General features: G+C 39.1%; 1 pseudogene; it reads left to right on the top strand.

The window, feature by feature from the left end:
• The first annotated feature begins 723 nt into the window (after positions 1 to 723).
• On the top strand, positions 724 to 10,067 carry LOC120109730 (annotated as a pseudogene).
• The last annotated feature ends 9,877 nt before the right edge of the window (positions 10,068 to 19,944 follow it).

The following is a 19,944-nucleotide window of genomic DNA, read 5'->3' on the forward strand; positions in this document are numbered from 1 at the left end:
GAGGAATTTAAGCTTACATGCAGTGGAGGACAGCAGCAGCAGCACAGCAGCGGGCTCCCGTCACGACCAGCTCTTCTTTCTTTCTTCCTTCGGCGACTTCCATTGAAGAACCTCCCTCTATTTTTTTATTTCTTCTTCTCCCGTGGGACTTGCCTCCGAGAGCTTGGATAATGCCTTCTCTGCTTCACGGTTGACCCTTTTATAGGCTGTAGCTCCTCCTTGCTTCTCTCCTTCTCTGGTTGATCCGAACGGTGAGAGGGTAAGGATGAAGCTGAAATTTGTTGCTGCGGGAGATCCGGACGCGGGAGAAGTTGGAGCTGAATTTCGTTGGCTGAAGTCGGCTTGATCCTTGGAGCTCGGATGGCGAGGACGTGGAGCATGGGAGCTGGGAGGATCTCGGAATGTTGAGATGTGATCCGGAGGACGTTGGGCTGCTCCATGAGATCCGGAAGAAGAGGAAGCTGTTTGACTTCCTTCGGCTGGGAAGAAGCTGAACCGAGGAAGCAGGGGGTTCGGTTGGCAGTTGAGATGAAGCTCGCGATGGGATGAAGTTGATTTGAACGGGTTTGTGGTGTTGGTTGGGATTTTGTGGGAGGAGGGAACGAGAGAAGGAAGATCCTGGGAACAGGGGAGCTGGGGACGGACGTGGAAGGAATCCGAAGGAGATGGTTGGTTTTGGTGGAACCGTGGAGCTGGGACGGACGTGGAAGGAATCCGAAGGAGATGGTTGGTTTTGGTGGAACCGTGGAGCTGGATTTGATTCCAAAGCAGAGGAATGATGCTGTTGAAGCTCTTGCGGATGAGGTTGTTCCGGAAACAGGGGAGATGGGATCAAACTAGAAGAGGAGGACGCGGAAGCTAATCTTGCGAACGGGAAGAAGCTTGAGGTTGGTTGGCAGCGGGATAAGGATGGATCACGAACAGATTACGCGTGAAACAGGGAGGCATAGCAGCTGGGATAATACGGATGACGTGGGGAAATGGGGTTTGATTTGCGGTTGGCTGAGATCCGAGGAGATGATCGGAAGGGATAAAGCTGGGAGCTAGTTGGTTCATCCCGTGGATAAGCTGAGGATTTGGTTCTCGGTTGACAGTTTAGATGAAACTTCCGTGAAGCTTGGGAACGGCTGGCATCTGGGGTGAATCCGTAGATGAGGAGAGGTGAGGACGCTAGATTCGGCTGGGAATATGGGAAGAGATGGGATCTGTTTCAACAAAGGGGAGGATGCATTTGAATGCCGTGAGCTCGGGAAGATGTGATCTAATCTGGAACGTGGAAGAGAAGCTGGATGTGTGAAACAGGGGAGTTAATTCAAAGATGATGGAAGCGAATGAGGGTGATGCGGATGATGGATGAAGATGAGAGAATCCGTGGATGATGGATAGCTTGATATGGCTGGGAGCTGATCGCGTTGAAGGAGTCGGCTTGGATGGGGGGGGGGGGGTTGTTTGGATTTGACTAAAAGGTTGATCCGTTGAGAACAGGGGAATCACAGAGAGGATGCATGAGGTGCTGGGGATGTTTAGTTGGTTTTGTTAACGGAGAAGAGATGGGAATGAGAATGGGTTGAGGCTTTGGGATCCGTGCAACTAAGATGATATACTTGAGATATGAGAAACAAATAATTGAAGGGATTTTATTAAACTAGGATCATTGTGGCAAAAGAGTTGGGTGACTGAATCAGAGGGTCTTGATTTGCGGGGTGCATATGATTTTGGGTTCAGGGATCATCCCAAATAAGTTTGACTTGACCGGCATTCATTAGGCTTAATCATTAAATAATTAAAGCAACTCGAATTAACCTCTGCTAATTATTAAAATGCAATGATGATGGTAACACATATTTTATTGGTTAAATTTACGAAAATATGTGAATTAAAATGATGATAAGTGCTATGAATAAAAGGTTAATTTATGCATTATTTAGCACTTATCAGCAGTAACCTCATCTTCCTCTCCACCACTTCTGTCATCGACAGTGCCCTTTGCGGTCGCCTTTGTTGCTCAACCCATCATTTCAGTTTCATCAACTATTGCCTAGCCACCATGCACCACTTTCCTCACCTTCTACAATGAACGCATTGATGCTCTCTAATTCCTTGATACTAATGGCCTCGATGAGGTCAATTCTGCCTATGACCTCTCTAACTGTTTTCTCATTGAGACAAACACCTGCAGAAACATCATCAACAGCAGTGGCGGCCGCGCAGCAATAGTGGAGACAGTGAGTATGATGGGGTTGGTGAAATGTAGTATATAAGAAAAATGCAGACCTTCCATGAGTAGATCACCTGCACACAAAAACTCTATCCACTGGAATCCTGCAGCTACTTGTCTTCTTCATCACCTCCTACTATTTGGCCAAGTCAATCTTATCTTTCCTCGCTAGAGAGTTCCTAGCCCAATGTGATTCCCACCGTAAGTTTGAGATTGTTGCCTATTTCTAAAGCATGGGAAGAAAAAGACAAATGTGGTATCAAGTCATCAAGCAGGGAGATCAAGGTAAGCAAGGAGCAGGAGAAAGGACAAACAACAACACTGGCATCGATGCATTGAGGAGAGGTTGTTGCAGAGTTATTGAGGGAGATCAACAGGAGCAAGCATGGAAGGAAGGATGCCAACATCTGCATTGAGTTGTTCGAGGAGGTTGAGATGAGTAAGTGTTTGAGGTCATTTTGGATTTGAATTAAGTGAACCATCACTATGCTGATCAGATGCTAGGATCCATCACCCTATATCACTACAAGAGTCCATCTGATGCATGCCACGCCATATTATTAAACAATTTATGCCATGTCATTTGAGGCACAACCCAAAGGTGCTATTATGGGGATCTATCAAATGTGCTACCATCCAATCATTAATGAATGTGATATGACCAAGGGAGAGAACAACATATGTGCGGCCTGCACCAATTTGGTCAAGCCAGTTCTAGCTTCATAAGCTACGGCAGCACACTATGTAAGCGTCTCATCATATTTGTAGGCTATCTTCAATATTAATCATATTGGTCCATACCCAAATAAAGAGAACCCTCACTTAACCACATCATGATAAATCATCCCTGTGGCTGCCAATGCCTAATTGTTTTAGGCCAAGCATTGAGCGAAAGAGTCAAGTTGAAAACAATTTAAGGTTCTTGCCATCTTTTCTCTCTCCTAATCTCATATTTTCTCTAACTCCTTCGCCCTATCTGCATGACCCCTCAAACTACCAAAAAGAGACATCTTAACTTTCTCTCTCTTATCATCCTTAAGTCCTGTGCCCCCATGACCAAGTCAGTGTGGTCCCCCACTCACCCTCCAATCTCTCAAACTAACCCATGTCTCATCCCCACAGCTCTCTTCCTCCCATCTATATAATACTCTCAACAGAGCTAGCGAGGACTCAGTACACCATTGACTTCTACCTTTTCTCCTCTTCTTCTCCCACCAAACTCTCTCTCATCTCATCTTTCGACCTCTTCCTAGCTACTCAAGGTGTGCCTTACATTCTTTAGAGCTATGACATTTTATATTGAGCTACAGGTCATATATCTACAGAGCTATGGCTCTTTATCTCGAGCTGCGGCTCATATATCTACAGAGCCAGGGCTGTGTCTCCTTTACATGTTGAGCTACGGCTCATATATTTACCAAGCTATGGCTCGTTATTTTGAGATATGATTCATAGATCTAAAAGGTACAGCTATTTCCATTCAAGCAATGGCTAATAGAACCATGGTTCTTTTTATCCCGATATAAGGCCCTGTTTCTATCTCAAGTTGCAGCTTGAAGGTTTTAGAACCATGGCTCTTGTTCTTCATGAACCAAGGCTGTCTCTCAACAAATCCCCTTGAATTTCTTCCCCATGAGCCAGAGCTCACATGGTCATTGAACTTGTTGGCCCTTATCCTTTGATGGCAGTCCCATTTGCATTGCCTCAACATGTCATAGCTGCAGTAGGGTCAGAACCAGCTGCATTTTGCATGATAGTTTTGTTCTTTTAACATACCCGTCCTTTTTCCTTCCCTAAATAATCAAAACATTACAAGGATGGCTTGATACTTTAAGCATCAGTTTCATTGACTCATAATAAACATCACTGTGTGGTGCAGTTATTCTGTGCCCCTATGTTTCCCCAGTTCATTTTGTCACGTTCTCCCTTAATGGTTTTTCTAATGTGGCATACCATAGTCATATAGCATTCCAACAATCAGTGGCCAAATCTCGTCCCTCACCATTCATTATAGGATTCATAGGGGCATTGACATGTCAGAGAGATACAAATGAATTATCAATTATATATGCACACGGAAATAAAGATGCATGTGTATACATCCATGAACGATGATTCTTGGTGAATGTATTTCTTTTCTTTTTGCTAAGAGAAAGTGGATGCATTTCTTTAATGCTTGATCGCATACTAGGTCTCATCTAATTGATTTGTCTATTCTATGGGCTGAGCATCCCAGGTTAAATAAAGATAACTCTTTCATTGCTGTTTGCTCAGGTCCTAGTATTGGCATATGTGAACTTAACACGAGTTGACACCATTGAATTTGAGGGCCTCATCCAATCAAATTATTGACTTGAACCATAGCATGCAGAAAGACTTAACATGAATTGGGAATTTGGGATAGTTAAGTTGTTGGCTTAACCTAATTAGATACAAAATATGGCTTCAACGCAGTTAACCTATAGGACTAGGCTAATTGGTTTTGTATCATATGAAAGATTTAGTTGTTACGAAATGAGTCTGCAAGCACATCATTGAAAATTCAAATTTAAGCAACTTGCACATTTTATACATAAGATTCTTAGTGTACTTTATGGGGATTGTGTTCTAATTTATCTAGTTGCTCTGAGAATCTTTCCTTAAAGATGAATATCGTTCCCTAATTTTAAACCATGTCAAAGTCCTATTTTATCCATTCTCTTTCCGAGTCTCGTAGAACCTTAGAGACTTGCTCTCGATTACATGCTCCTGAATTCCATAGCCATGTGGTCTTTTAGTTTTTTTTTGGTAGATGACTCTCGCCTCTAGCTGAATTGGATAAAATCAATAGAGAGATGGCATTTGGTTATCAAATTTCGATGGACCATACCTTGATTCCTCAAGCGGATGCTATGTAGATGGGAGAATGCTTGCCTTAGTTAAGCTCCACATGTCTATGGACACCTATGCTTGATCTAATATTTGATAATCATTCAATATGCATATGTTAATGCAAATATATAAGTTTTGGTTCACACACAAATTTGGGACAAAAAACAGAGACATCATGTGGATGGTGCTCTTTTCCCTCTCCTTTGACCACGGTTCTTTCTCTTGTTATCACTTCCACATTCCGTGTTCCTCTCTGATTTATGCAATTGAGGTGCTAATTTGGGTGGTCGAACATGGGTCAAAGCAAGCATTTTATATAATTCTACTTAAGCTATTGATAGTGGATTAGTTGGGATTGCATGCTCCAATTTGTTTATAGAGTATGCCTTGAATTATATAGACCTGATTGCTTACTTCAATGACAGAACATGCTCAATTTCGTTGGATTGGGCCTTAGATTTAGTAATATAATAAGAGTTTCTTGGATGTTTTAATCTATCAAGGGTCAAATTTATTATTTCTCTTTATCTCAAGGAAAAGAAAAGAAAAAGTATTGAAAATTGATGTTATATAGTCTGTATACTTAAATAAATAAAAATGACCTTTCTATTATTGGAAACACTAACTTTAAAAAAAAAAAAAAACTATAGGTATCTTTAGTTTTGGCCAACATCAAGCAAAACCACCGAAGAGCGGCTATTTGCTTGGCACGATGCTTTTATTACTAATATCATTTTAAATGAATTCCCCTTTCATGAGGTGAGTTCAATTCAGTGATTTTTGGTTCCTCATATAAGGTGATCCTTCTTGACTTGGAGAGGGATGCCGATTTGAATGACTGAAGGGTATCAATTACAACATGACTGACATTAGTAGATTTCATGCCGCTAGATATGATTTTGGTGTTTGATAAGTCACTTCTGTGTAGGAATGACTTTGCAGCATATGACAGTGCCTTGAAGTGAAATTTTTCTCAAAATAAACTAGTATTATTGTTGAATTCAAGATATGTCAGTGTAATTTCTATGTGAAACTATTTTATCCACCCAATTTCTTTTTTTTCCTTCTCATTATTTTGTGGCTGAAGAAATCTCTAATCAACTTAATGATGATGGGAAAAGCGGGTCTTGTTATGATTGCTTTGAACCAAAAAGAGTAACCCTTGACACAATGAGGAGTACTAGTGGATTGGAAGGATGATTTCAGCCATCTCTTCCAATGGGTATGATGTAGACTCATAATTTAAAGTAGCAATTGCAAATCGTCATCGATTTATAAGTGATTGTAGGCTGTTCGTGAGTCCAGATTTGGTTATGCTCTTTCCTCCATGTTTTTCCGATTGTATACCTGCTCATTTGCTATCATTGTACCTTTTTCCACCAAAATTCAAAATGCCACAAAAAGAAGAGTCTAGTTATGAACACCCTTTTTCAGAAAATACAAGCCTTAGTGTATCACCTTTATGTCCTTGATCTTCGATGTTGTCTAGCTAGATGGTCAACTAATGTGCTATATCTTAATTCTTCTCTCAAAGTAACATAGCAGTTACCGTAAGTGCTCTCTCAACGATACATACAGAAATGATATTTCGAGCTTTGTACAACTTATATGAGAATGACAACTTACAAATTCGAAAACAAATTGGCGCGTAACTTATAGTTATTAAATTCGGCGCCTTGGTTTTAGTCTCTTCTCATATTTTAAAATTTACAATTTATTTCCATAGATTTATTGCTTGTTCCATAAAAGTTAAGTAATCATGGTTGTTTAATTGGCCAGGCAATTGGTGATAGTTTAGCTTTACAGCCTATTGTGATTGCTATTGTCTCTTCTTGTGCTCTTCCTATTTTATTGTATTTAATTTTTTTTATTTATTTCCATGACTTTTTTCTTGCCTTTTCCATCAAAGTTAGGTAATCAGGGTTGTCAAACCGTCAAAGTGACCATAGGGAATAGTTTAGCCGTAGAGCCTAGATGGCTGAATACGCAGCTTCACTTAGTACAACAGTCAATCTTTCTCTGATCTATGTACTTCATTTATGTCATTAGATTTTTTATTTTGCATTATATTTGACAAAATAGCATTTTTAAAACACATTCAGTAGTACAAGAAATATTTTGTATTACTACTCATCAGTAATAAACAACATTTTCAAGACATTCTGATTTGTAAAATTGGATGCTACCCACAGCATAAATAAGGAAAAGATATAGTAGTACATATTTGTATTGCTTTAGCTTGAATTTATAGATTGTTTGGCTTTCTTGGTCATTTAACTTGTGAAAGATAGAACCCGGGTTTGTGGTTTCAAAATAAAAGAATTTTCCGAATGCATATGTGAAGTGAGATATTGCTTTGTATGCGTACTGATGTAGGACAACTTAGGGGATGACCTACAATAGCATGGTGGGAGGAATTGGCGAATAGCTAATTTGTTGCCTTGCTGTTCTATTGCAGAAAACAGGGCAGAAGCAAACACTTTAATGGATTGAAGGAAAGAGGGGAGCTTTCTAGGTCCATCCTAGGGTTTAGAGATAGTGTTTGTTGTTAGAAAAAAGTTTCAAGGGCTTTTAGGATTAAAGGAGAAGGTTTGATGTTGACTTGAAATTTAATTCAGGCAATAATACATATATTCACAGGTTTTTGAAGATAGGGAAAGACATGAGAAGTAAAGGAGTTGAGAGATGAAGAGGGAGAGGGAATAGAAGACACTAGAGGCAGGGCGAGAGAGGGAGGAGAGAAATCACTTTCACAAACTCATACAATACAACCCATGACCACCCTTTCGTTTGCCGATACACTATGCGACTTGGGGATGGAGTAACCTAATAAAAAAGACATGCAAGGACCCCACCGACCACATATATTGAAAAACATGTAACTTGGAACCCAAGTAACGTGTAGGTCAAGTAATTTAAGGGCCAATTTAATCTCATATCCATTTTTTTAATTAAAAGTTAAAAAAATAGAAACTTGATACACGATTAATGTTGGACCATCAAATAATTTTGATGCTCCAAAGTAGTTGGATGAGGGTTTAGATCATCATAATGGAAAAATTTGCCGCAGGATCTAGGCCCTTGACTTTATGATTCGTTTCCACTGCATGGATCTCATGCTTGAGATCTTGATGTTGCTTTGACACTTTTGATTCATCTCTGCATCTCCAAGACTCGATGAGGGAACTAATATAAAATTTTCTTGTGATTGTATCCTCAACTGGTTGTTTTCCGGGCCCTTGGATCTTCAGCCACAAAGCTTTTGATCATCTGATTGATGGTATTCTTTCACCAATGCACAAAATCAACAAGAAATAGATCGCTAAGATTCTTAGGATATGCAGGTTTGAAGGTTCGCCATTTGCCATATCTTCGTAAACATATCTTCTGTGGGAGACATTCTTGTTCTATGAATTTTTAATTGCAAGAACTTTTCTCTGGGGTGCTTCATTTCTTAATTTTTCGTACTTGTGATATTGCTGCTGCACAGCTGGAAGAAGCAGTACAGGAAAACAGCAATGCTTGTAAATGGTTGGGAAACAATTAACTATTTGACAGTATGGATGAGGTACTTAACTGAATTATGAGGGAACAATAATTAGATCAAATGGCGAACATTGTGCTCAACTTTGTTGTGGAGCATGCTGTTAATGTAGCAGGGCAACTGAGTTTTGATCACAAACCAACCCAGTTCTTAATTTAAGCGTCCCACCAAAAGTTCTTGGCGTAAACAATCATTATCAAATTTTACTGAATTAGCTGAGGATTGTTTGAAAATTTAATGCATTTTTTATGTCCTTTCTGGTGATATAACTGTCAGCTAAAGAACTGAATGAATGATTGCACTGTTTCCTCATTTTCTAAAATAGACATGTTCCCTCTGTAACGTTCGAAAAGTGAATTCCTTTTTTTTTTTTTTTGTGGCAAGGCTTCGCTTTATTATTCACCAGATCTTGTTTCTCCCATATTGATTTTTGATATTTTTTCTGAGTATGAGATGATTTTGTGCTTTTTTCAGTTGAAGGAATATAAATGCAATAATTTGGACGAATAATTAAATATATTTGATGCTGTTCTCTTAATCCAAAAGCTATGCTAGTAGAAACCATGAGCGTTCTTTTTTGTGTTACAGACTTACAGGCCTCTGTTTTATGTTCAACCATCCGTCTGACGTAACTTATTTTCTATGATGAGTAGATTTCACCTCATCAAGGTCTTTTAAGAGTCCGTGAGTTCACACTAGCTGAGATAGAGCACTTTGTGGGTCCTGAGGACAAATCCCACCCGAAGTTTGTTCATGTTGCCAACCTGGAGCTTTTTGATGTTCCCCAGGGAGGAGCAACTAGCAGGGAAATCAGCCAAGTCAATGATCCTTGGTGAAGCTGTTTCAAAGGTTGGTTTCTTTGGCTACCTATTATCACCTTTGTGCTGATCGTTTCTTCCTTTACCTTTATTTTATTTTGACATCTCTATTCTTCATTTGGTTTAGTTTCATTTAAATATTGTTTTAATTTCTTTTTGTAGGGAATAATCAACAATGAGACACTTGTTATTTCATAGGACGGGGTGTATCTTTTCTTGACTCGTCTGGGAATTGATAAAGATGGATTGCCGCTTCAGGCAGCATCTGCCAAATGAGATGGCTCAGTATGCTGCAGACTGTTGGGATGCGGAAATAGAATGCTCCTATGGTTGGATTGAATGTGTTGGGATTGCTGATAGGTCTGCTTATGATTTACTAGCTCATTTGGTACGTAATCAAGACCTGTTTGCACCTAAGAATGCCGTGATGAGTTCTGATTGTGACAAATTATAATCTTATGCACCTCTTACAAAACTATTCTTCTTTTAAACACGTGAGAGGACTAGTTAGCAATGCATTGGGTCAGGTTGATTTGTGATTGGATTGAATTTGGGTCGTCATCAAAACTCTCAGCCCATACAACCCACAACGTTTGAAAAGAATAAACCCATACCAACTCATTTATCATGGACCTGTACCTGACCTTCTATTAGGCTTCACTTCTTAGTTATATATCTTATAACTGAAATGAGATGGGGTCAAGAAGAGGTATCTAGGGTGTGGCATTGAGAGTGAGGAGAGGAAATTAAGGTGTTGAAGAAAATGTGATAAATCTTGAACATGCTGTCTACTCCACTTTCTCTTCAGTATTTTTTGTTTCCTCTCTTAACTATGAACATCCGCAGCTGGGTTTCAAGGGCTTGCTCAACCTCTGTTAACCTGTTGGATCTGAGGCTGAAAACCAAACCTGTTTATTTTGGGCAAGTTGGGGCAGGTGTTGGTTGGTCTTCATCAGAAACTGCCACACCTATGAAGAGTAAATGGAAAACAATTGCGAATAAGAAAACCAAACCTTCTGTTATCTAAGACCAATATAATATGGTGCCCTTTTTACACTAGTTTGGCAATTTTTCTACTAGTTTGCTTCATATGTAAATGGCCTTCAGATTTGCTTCTTTAGAACATTACACAAGCTCATGGCTTTGTGCTTCTTTTCAAAAGTTGATTGTTTATTTTCATGTCTTGTCCAGCTTCATCTTGGCTATTGTTTACTTTTAGTTGCATAGAAACACAATCTTCTTATGTTTTATCATCAATTTGCTCCTAGACAGCTAGAACTTGGTTTGTGGATCGACAGTTTAGTAGATGATTGCATGACATTTAAATATACTGATTGTTGTGATTGTGCTGATGCAATGAAATATACAAGTCTACTTAACTAGAAACACTATACAGAAACAATAGCTTTTAAAGTAAGCTGCTTATAAATTACGATTTTGCTGGTGTTTTCTACAGGCAAGTCTATAGGGAAACGTTATGCCAAATCGGATGAGCTTGGTGTCCCCTACGCCATAACTGTCGATTCGACTGCTAGTGTGACCATGCGTCAGAGGGACAGCAAGGAGCAGATCCGTGTAAGCATTGAGGAGGTGGTCTCAGTTGTGAAAAAAGTCACGGTTGGGCAAAGCACATGGGCTGATGTGCTCTGTAGATACCCAACCCACGTTGCTACACATGCTGATGAGTTGTGAAGCGGGCTTCTGACGGATGAAGTGATGAAAGCAATTCCTTATCTTGCTGAATTTTCAAACTACTGGAACTTATTAGGCTATTATATTTGTTAAACGGTTGCACACAAAATTGTGGTGATGATCTAAGAGAGTAATATTTTGCTTTAATGTTCTCTGTTTTATCCACAAAAAAAAAAAAAAGGAAAAGTGCTGAGGCTGAAATTAAAAAACTTCCGATACGAAAATCTCCCAGTTAATAAGCGCAGGCTAGGTCCTCATCTGCAACCAAGAGAAATTTAAAAGCAAAGGATAACTTTATATAAGGCCACAAAGGCTGCATAATAGGCAATGATACACCCAAAACCCTGTAAGGTGATTGTTGTACGTAGCCATATGAATCTAAATTATTTCCTTACATCAAAGTTAAATTTGATATCCTGCACAAGCTTTTGACGGCAGCTTCTTATAGCCGGAAGATGTGCGGGTGACATACTCAACTTCAAGGCAATATTGAGGGCAGGCCATGGCTCTGGTGCCGCTTTGCAGCTCGGCGAGCAAGACCATGCCTCTTAGCATCAAACACCAAGCATGTAAAGAAAATAAACTGATTAGTTTCTAGCCGGTCCATGTATAATGATTGACATACCCGCATATGAGATGAGAGTAGTACCAGAAAGTAGGAGAAGCATCATAACTGAGAGTTTGGTGCTGGTCGTCTCTTCTAAGCTTGCTTTCAGACCTGGTAGATGGAGGTCAGGCTGTATTTATAAGCCTGGTATGAATTTATGTTCTTAGTCCTAACACTAACGGGATGATTAATTTGCCATGTCTGAGGCACAAAAAGTTCGACGATTCATCATGGAAATTCAATGGTGGATAGTGATGGCTAAGAGAAAGCATCAAGTTTCCTCGATGAGATGAGTGGTGGATTTTTCCAAATCTAACAATACTGTATATGATGTCCTGATAGATTTTGGTATCATCTTATGTTAGCAATATATCTCCTAACTAAATAAATAAATCTATAAATTCAATTAATAAAAATTCTTAAAGGAAATAATATACATGCATATCATTCGGCATCCAAATAATTCTATTTTAATACAAAATAATTCTATTCTAGCACAAAGTAAATCTATGCATTTAATAAGTTTATATCATAGAATTTCAAATCCTACCAATCTACTAATATTAAATTAAAAATAAAAGTAGAAGAAAGTAGCCTGATTGAAAGCAGGTCGAAGCGCGTAGACGCTGTCCCAAAGAAGTATTTGCCCCCACGTACGGGTCACCCGGCAATTCTTCTCGGAGATACGACGACCCTACAACCTCTTCTTCGGCACGTCTCGGAAGAAGTCAAAACGAACCCGATCGGACTTGCAGATCCAGCAAAGAGCAGTATGAAAAGAATAAAATAAAACTGAATAAAAATGTAAAAATGAAAATCGGAAGTGGCTAAGGGGAAGAAGAATTGCTCCAGAGTTTTTCCACTATTTTTCTATATTTTTTTTCGCTACTCTAAAGAGATGAAATGGAGGGGTTTATATAGGGTTTTAATCGGGAGGGCAATATGGTCCTTTTCGGCGGACGCGTCCGCGCCTTCCGCGGATGCGTCCGCGCAACGTGCGGCCAACGGGCGCACGCGTCCCATTTAATGCAAACGAAAACGCCCGTTGGCGTTTTCGTTTTCAAACGAGCACGCCGGCCGCGGGCCGCCGGCCGTTTCCAAAGCGTAACGCCCGCTGGGCGTTACCCTTTTTTTTTTTCTCAAACGCGCACGCGGCCAAATTTCGGGCCGCGCGTGCGCATTTAAATTTTTTCCCAACAAATCCCCCACAAAAAATTAAATAATTTTAAAATCAAAATAAATGCTGGATATCTTATATTATGTAATAGGTGTAGGTACCTTTTCGGTTTGAACCTTCACTTAGTGACAATTGATTACATCTGTGGAGCCAAGGTGGTCTTAACCGTGAACCTCGGTCCATGGCTCAGATTAAATCAACAGCACAATAATATAGCCCCGATCTGGGTTCTAAGCGGGTTGCGCTATTATGGCCATGCGCAGGTATCTTTTCATGTGCTTTAGGGAATCGCCCATTTTCCATAATCGCGGCCTCACGACTGCACATATAGGTGAGTCCTAATAAGGATGCTAGCAAGGAAGCTCCCTGCCTCTTGGGTCTCGGACTCATTAAGAGTTATACAAACGAACTCATCCTACCGCTTGCTTTTATGAGCACTAGCGCCATAGGGATGAGGGACAACATAAAATAGTGCTCCTCTTAGTCACACTTCGGTTTGTTTCTACCCATTGAACCTTTTAAGGTTGGGTTCCCACCGTGGTGATCTATCTTTATGGGCTAAGCCTCGATCCCCCTCGACGACTCTAGAACCACTGTTCTAGATAAACCTTTTGTAAGCTGATCAGCCAAATTATTTTCTGATTTACAAAATTCAAGGCAATAACATTATTTTTTCAATTTATATCTCAATGATTTATGACGTACTTTTAAGTGCCTGTTTCATTTTTACATTGGCATTTTTCTTGGTTTGCACTTATCTATTGCAGATTTACAGTCACAATGTAAGGAGACAGGGTGGTAAAGGTGACTCATCTACAGGAAGGTCTATAAGTAGATCTCTGAGCCGCTCAGCCTCAGTGCTAGTAGTGTCTAAAGCTATCAGTCAGCTCCATGGACTCCTAGATATTAAGGTTTTTAGTGGATTTCCAAGGACACAAGCAGTACGCGCCAGAAAGATGTATCCTGTGTGGATTTAACATCTAAGGTATCGATGATCCCAGTTGGCATCACTAATAGCCTTCTAGAACAGCATGAAACCCCACTAAAAGTGCAACTAAGGACTTGGTAACCCTTAAGATACCTAAGCAATTCTCTCTAATGCTGTTCCAATGGATCTCTATGTGGATTAACAGTATATCTACTAAGTCTATTTACCAACATATGCATATGTCTGGCCTAGTGTAGTTTGTTAGGAATCCTAGTGAGCCTATGATTTGAGCATATAGGCTTTGAAGGATAGGAGTTCCTAAGTTCTTCTTAAGATGTGTAGAGGGATCAAAGGGAGTAGAGACAGGGCTGACAATCCGAATAATTAAATTTATTGAGTATCTTGTCAACCATAATGACTTTGGGATAACTCAATTCCATTTGCACTTCTAATTATTTTTGGTATTTAAAATTAAGTCAGCTTGTCCCCAAGTCTTTCATATCAAACTTATGACTTAAAAATTGTTTTACTCATCAATTATCTGAAGATTTGTCCCAAAGATCAGTATATCATCTACATAAAGGCACAAGATCACAAATTTGTGTCCAACTCTCTTATGATATACACATTCGTGCGTGTGCTATTGATTTCAAATCCAAATGTCATTATGGTTTTCATCAAATTTCAAGTGCCATTGCTTGGGTGCTTGTTTAAGACCATAAAGAGATCTGACTAGTCTGCAAACTTTATTTTCTTGGCCTGGGGTTTTTAATCCCTCTGGTTGGTCCATATAAATTTTCTTCAATTTAAGTCTCCATTTAGAAAAGCTGTCTTAACATTCATCTGATGAATCACTAATCTATGAATGGAGGCTAATGCTATAAGGACCCTAATAGTAGTTATCCTAGCTATAGGTGCATAAACATCAAAGAAATCTACCCCAGTCTCTGAGTAAAGGCCCTTGGCAACTAATCTAGCCTTAAATTTATCTACAGAGCCATCAGGCCTAAGTTTCTTCTTAAAGATCCATTTGCCATCCTATTGTTTTACAACCAGGAGGAAGATCAGTCAATTCCGCAAGTATGGTTTGGGATAATTGATTGCATCTCATTGTCCACAGCTTCTCTCCAAAAAGGTGAATCCAAAGGATTTCATTGCGTCCTCAAAGGTAGTTGGAGAGTCTTCTATTAGGAAGGTATAAAAATCATCTCCAAATGTTTTCTATCCTGGATCTTTTACTCCTCCTAGGTTCTGCTTCTACTTCTATTTCTCTTGTCCCTTATTCAACTAGAGCTACTAGCTATACCGCTATCTACTTAGTCTTAAGTGGAAAGGTGTCTTCAAAATATGTTGCATCTCTGGCTTCTATGATAATGTTGTTACTAATATCATTTATTTCTGAACTTATCACCAGAAATCTATTTGCATTACTATTGGCTGCATAACCTATGAATATGGCATCCCACTGTTTTAGGGCCTATTTTCTTTCTCTTAAAATCAGGTATTTTTACTTTTGCCACGCACCCCCACACTTTTAAATAGCTAAGATTAGGTTTTCTATGTTTTCAAACTTCATATGGGGGTTAGATTCATTATTTTTAGAGGAATCCTATTAAGGATATAATAGGTTGAAACAAGAGCTTCCCCCCACAAATTTTTTGGCACTCCTGAGCTTATAAGCATGGAGTTCACCATATCCATTAAAGTCCTATTCTTCCTTTCTGCTACTCCATTTGATTGGGGAGAATAGGGTGCAGTCACTTCATGAATGATTCCATGATCTTCACAGAATTGAGTTATGTCATTTGATGTATATTCACCTCCCCGATCTGATCTAAGGATTTTAATTTTCTTTTCCTATTGGTTCTCAGCTTCAATCTTAAAAATTTTAAATTTGCTGAGCACCTCATCCTTGGTTTTAATTAGGTAGATGTAACAGAACTTCGATAGATCATCTATAAATGTTACAAAGTATCTGTTACCTCCCCTAAAAGTTCTACCAGAGTCACAAACATCACTATGAATCAACTCTAATAGATCAGAATCCCTATTAACAGATTTAAAAGGCTTCCTAGGGAGTTTGGCTTCTACACAAGTTTGACATTTCTCATGGTTCTTGAGATCACTTTTTGGTATTAGATTTAGGTTCATAAGTTGCTTAATTGAATTATAATTTACATGACCTAATCTACCATGCCAAATAGAAGGAGGCTCTATATTCATAATCAAAGGATTTTCATTTATTGAAGGAGCTATTACATTCAATTTGAACAATCCTTCACTAAGGAATCCTTTTCCAATAAACATAACACCATGAGAAATTACAACCTTATTGGACTCAAAAACAAGACGAAAGCCTTGCTGGACAAGCAAAGAACCACTAATGAGGTTTCTCCTAACAACTGGAACATGTTGGACGCCGGTGCCAGTGACAGAACTTTTCCAGAGGTAAGCTTTAAGTCCACACGTCCTACTCCTAACACACGTGCCTCCGAGCTGTTTGCCATGATCACAGCTCCTCCACTTGAGATCTGGTAAGAAGAAAACCAGGGAACGATCCAAACAAATATGAATACCAGCTCCGGTAATCAATCCACCAATCTAGTGCTTGTAAAGTCATGTTAACTTCAGGAGTGAAGGAAACAGACCTGAAAGCTGTCTCAGAGGAGCCAGCGCCGGAAGTCACCATGTTGACTTGAGCACTGGATGTGTGTGGACCCTTCTTCTTAGATTGAAGAGGTGCAGTCTTCTTATAGAAGCACTGTGGAGACAAATGGTTGGTCCGACCACACACATAACAGAAACGAGCACCACCTTCCTTTTTTCTTCTTCTTCTGCTCCTGGGATTGAATAGGCTTCCCATTGTAGTGGTGGTTAGGGTTTCTAGGGTTGTAGGGTTTCTTCTTGAAATTCTTACGGAAGGGTCAGTTCTGATTTTTCTTAGGAGGAGCTTCTACATTATATTCATTATTTTTAGGTCCAGTAGAGGTATTATTTCTGAGCCTATGCTGCTCTTCAATCCTAATAGAGTTTAAGACTTGGGTTTAGGGTGAGAATTCTTGGGTATGGCTCAGGGTCTTAGCAAAATCAGACCAGGAAGTAGGTAGTTTATCTATCAAACAGGCTACCTGGAATGATTCATCCAAATTGGTTCCATTAGCCCTAAGCTGGTGGATCAGGGTTTTCAAATTCATGAATTTGGTCATTCATAGGTTTTGAGTCCACCATCCCTAAACTTATTGAAATCGGAGGCCTTGAACCTCTTTACCCCAGCATCATCAAGACCATATTTGCTATCTAGGGTGTCCCAGAGTTCTTTGGCACTCTTGGCTGTGTAATAGATATCATACAGCCTCTCAGAAAGAGCACCTAGGATTCTATGGATACAATGATAATCTATCTCATCAGGTGTCCTAGAGGGTGTGCTAGTGGAGGCAGAATGTTCAGTGTTGGAAGAGGTAGTTGGGTTGGACCCGTTATCAACTTCGGTCGTACTTTCACCTATGGCTGAGATTAACCCTAATGTGGTGAGCCAGAACCGCATTTGGTTCTGCCACCTCCTAAAGTTATGGCCATCAAATTTTTCAGGTTTGGCACTAAGATGGTCCACTAGTGTTTGAGGCCATAGGATCAGGGTTACAGAATAGTGACAGAAACCTGATTGAAGACAAAAAATCTATGTCAAAAGATTGCACTAATATTTATATTGAACTTTGGATGTCTAATTGATATATCCAAAAAACTAATAGCCAGATCAGCTCCAGATCGGTGGTGGAGCACTAGGCTCACTTAAGTACCAGCCTTTCTTAGGCACGTATGCCTTTTTGACAAGCTTTTCTTAGACACTATTAGTTAGTGGATATAATCACTAGAAATCACACAAATTCAATATTTAAAATAACCTAAATGCAAATTTAATTAGATATTGTGATTAACTAATTTCAAAATTTTTCGTTTGACCTTTCCGAATTAGTAACAATTGATTACTAAATTTAATTCTAGCAAAACAATTATTGTAATTGAAATCTAATTTATCAATTCAATAAATTATATATAGTAGAATTGATTTATTTTCTTATTAGAATAATTAATTACTAATTTTGTAGCAAATCAATTATTGTAATTAAGATGTCAATTCGATGAATTAAAAGATTTATTTCTTTATTAGAATAATTGATTAAGATCTAATAAGTCAATTCAATAGATTAATTATTATATATCAACCAATTTCCGAATTTCCGTTTGAATGGGATCTGGAAATTACTCCTTGAGGAGTCCAAATGGAGGTATAATAAACCTCTTGGAGGTTAACCAAATTATTAACTCTTTAGAATAATTTATTATTAATGATGTGCTAGCAAAAACAATTATTGCAATTAAAATCTAATATGCCACAATTGTAATAAAGAATTTAATTAATTATATATTACTAACAAAAAACAAATACTTCTTTGGATTGTTAGCAATATATCTCCTAACTAAATAAATAAATCTATAAATTCAATTAATAAAAAATCTTAAAGGAAATAATATACATGCATATCATTCGGCATCCAAATAATTCTATTTTAATACAAAATAAATCTATTCTAGCACAAATAAATCTATGCATTTAATAAGTTTATATCATAGAATTTCAAATCCTACCAATCTACTAATATTAAATTAAAAATAAAGGTAGAAGAAAGTAGCCTGATTGAAAGCAGGTCGAAGCGCGTAGACGCTGTCCCAAAGAAGTATTTGCCCCCACGTACGGGTCACCCGGCAATCCTTCTCGGAGATACGACGACCCTACAACCTCTTCTTCGGCACGTCTCGGAAGAAGTCAAAACGAACCCGATCGGACTTGCAGATCCAGCAAAGAGCAGTATGAAAAGAATAAAATAAAACTGAATAAAAATGTAAAAATGAAAATCGGAAGTGGCTAAGGGAAGAAGAATTTTCCAGAGTTTTTCCACTATTTTTCTATATTTTTTTCGTACTCTAAAGAGATGAAATGGAGGGGTTTATATAGGGATTTAATCGGGGGCAATATGGTCTTTTCGGCGGACGCGTCCGCGCAACGTGCGCCAACGGGCGCACGCGTCCCATTTAATGCAAACGAAAACGCCCGTTGGCGTTTTCGTTTTCAAACGAGCACGCGGCCGCGGCCGCGGCCGTTTCCAAAGCGTAACGCCCGCTGGGCGTTACCTTTTTTTTTCTCTCAAACGCGCACGCGGCCAAATTTCGGGCCGCGTGCGCATTTAAATTTTTCCCAAACATTTTAGATTATCTTTAGAGAGCAAAATCAACATTTTCTTCGTTCTTCTTTGACTGTAGCAGCTATGGTGGACTTTGCTGGAGGGTTGACTGCATTCTGTATGATTTCATGTTGGATTCCGGGATCATCTCAGATTATTTTTAGAAAGCAAAATCAACCTTATCTTCATCCAGGGCAATTTGTTTTTTTTTTTTTTTTGGCCAAACAAAAGGAGTAGGGGGGAGGAAGGGACAAGCCCACCTCCGCGTAGCAGCCCCCACCCTGCGAGAAGAATATTCGATGCGGGTAGAAATGACCGTGTGTTGGGCACCCCGGCCGGTTTTACACTTTTACTCATACCCTCCCCACACGTGGGCCGGCTCGGTGACCCCTCTGGGCTCCGGCACGAACCCTCCGTGTGAGTTCGTTCAGGACAATTTAGTTCATTTGAGAAACATTTTTCTTGAATGGAATTACAAAATTGATGCTGCTCTGTATTTATATATTTTAGAGGTTTAGCATGTAATGATTCATGTATTTGACATCTGATTGATATGATGTTGTTTATATTTTGCATCTAATGTTTGCATGAGCTTGCAACACATCATCCGGGCCCATAGTCGGCTCTACTTTCTCTCTCTAGCATTGGTATGTAATGCATATGATATCTCTCGTTTGGATGAATACCCTCAAATGTTGGTGTAAATAATGTGGATTGTACTAGTCAGCCGAGTTCTTATTCGAAATAGAGACCGTCTGCATAGCCAATCATTTTCAGTCTCATTTGATGGAAGATTATCATTCCTTCATCTATAGATTCAAACGAGTCATAAAAAATAATTTATATGCA

Source organism: Phoenix dactylifera, unplaced genomic scaffold (assembly GCF_009389715.1).
Source record: "Phoenix dactylifera cultivar Barhee BC4 unplaced genomic scaffold, palm_55x_up_171113_PBpolish2nd_filt_p 002642F, whole genome shotgun sequence".
Lineage (NCBI taxonomy): Eukaryota > Viridiplantae > Streptophyta > Magnoliopsida > Arecales > Arecaceae > Phoenix > Phoenix dactylifera.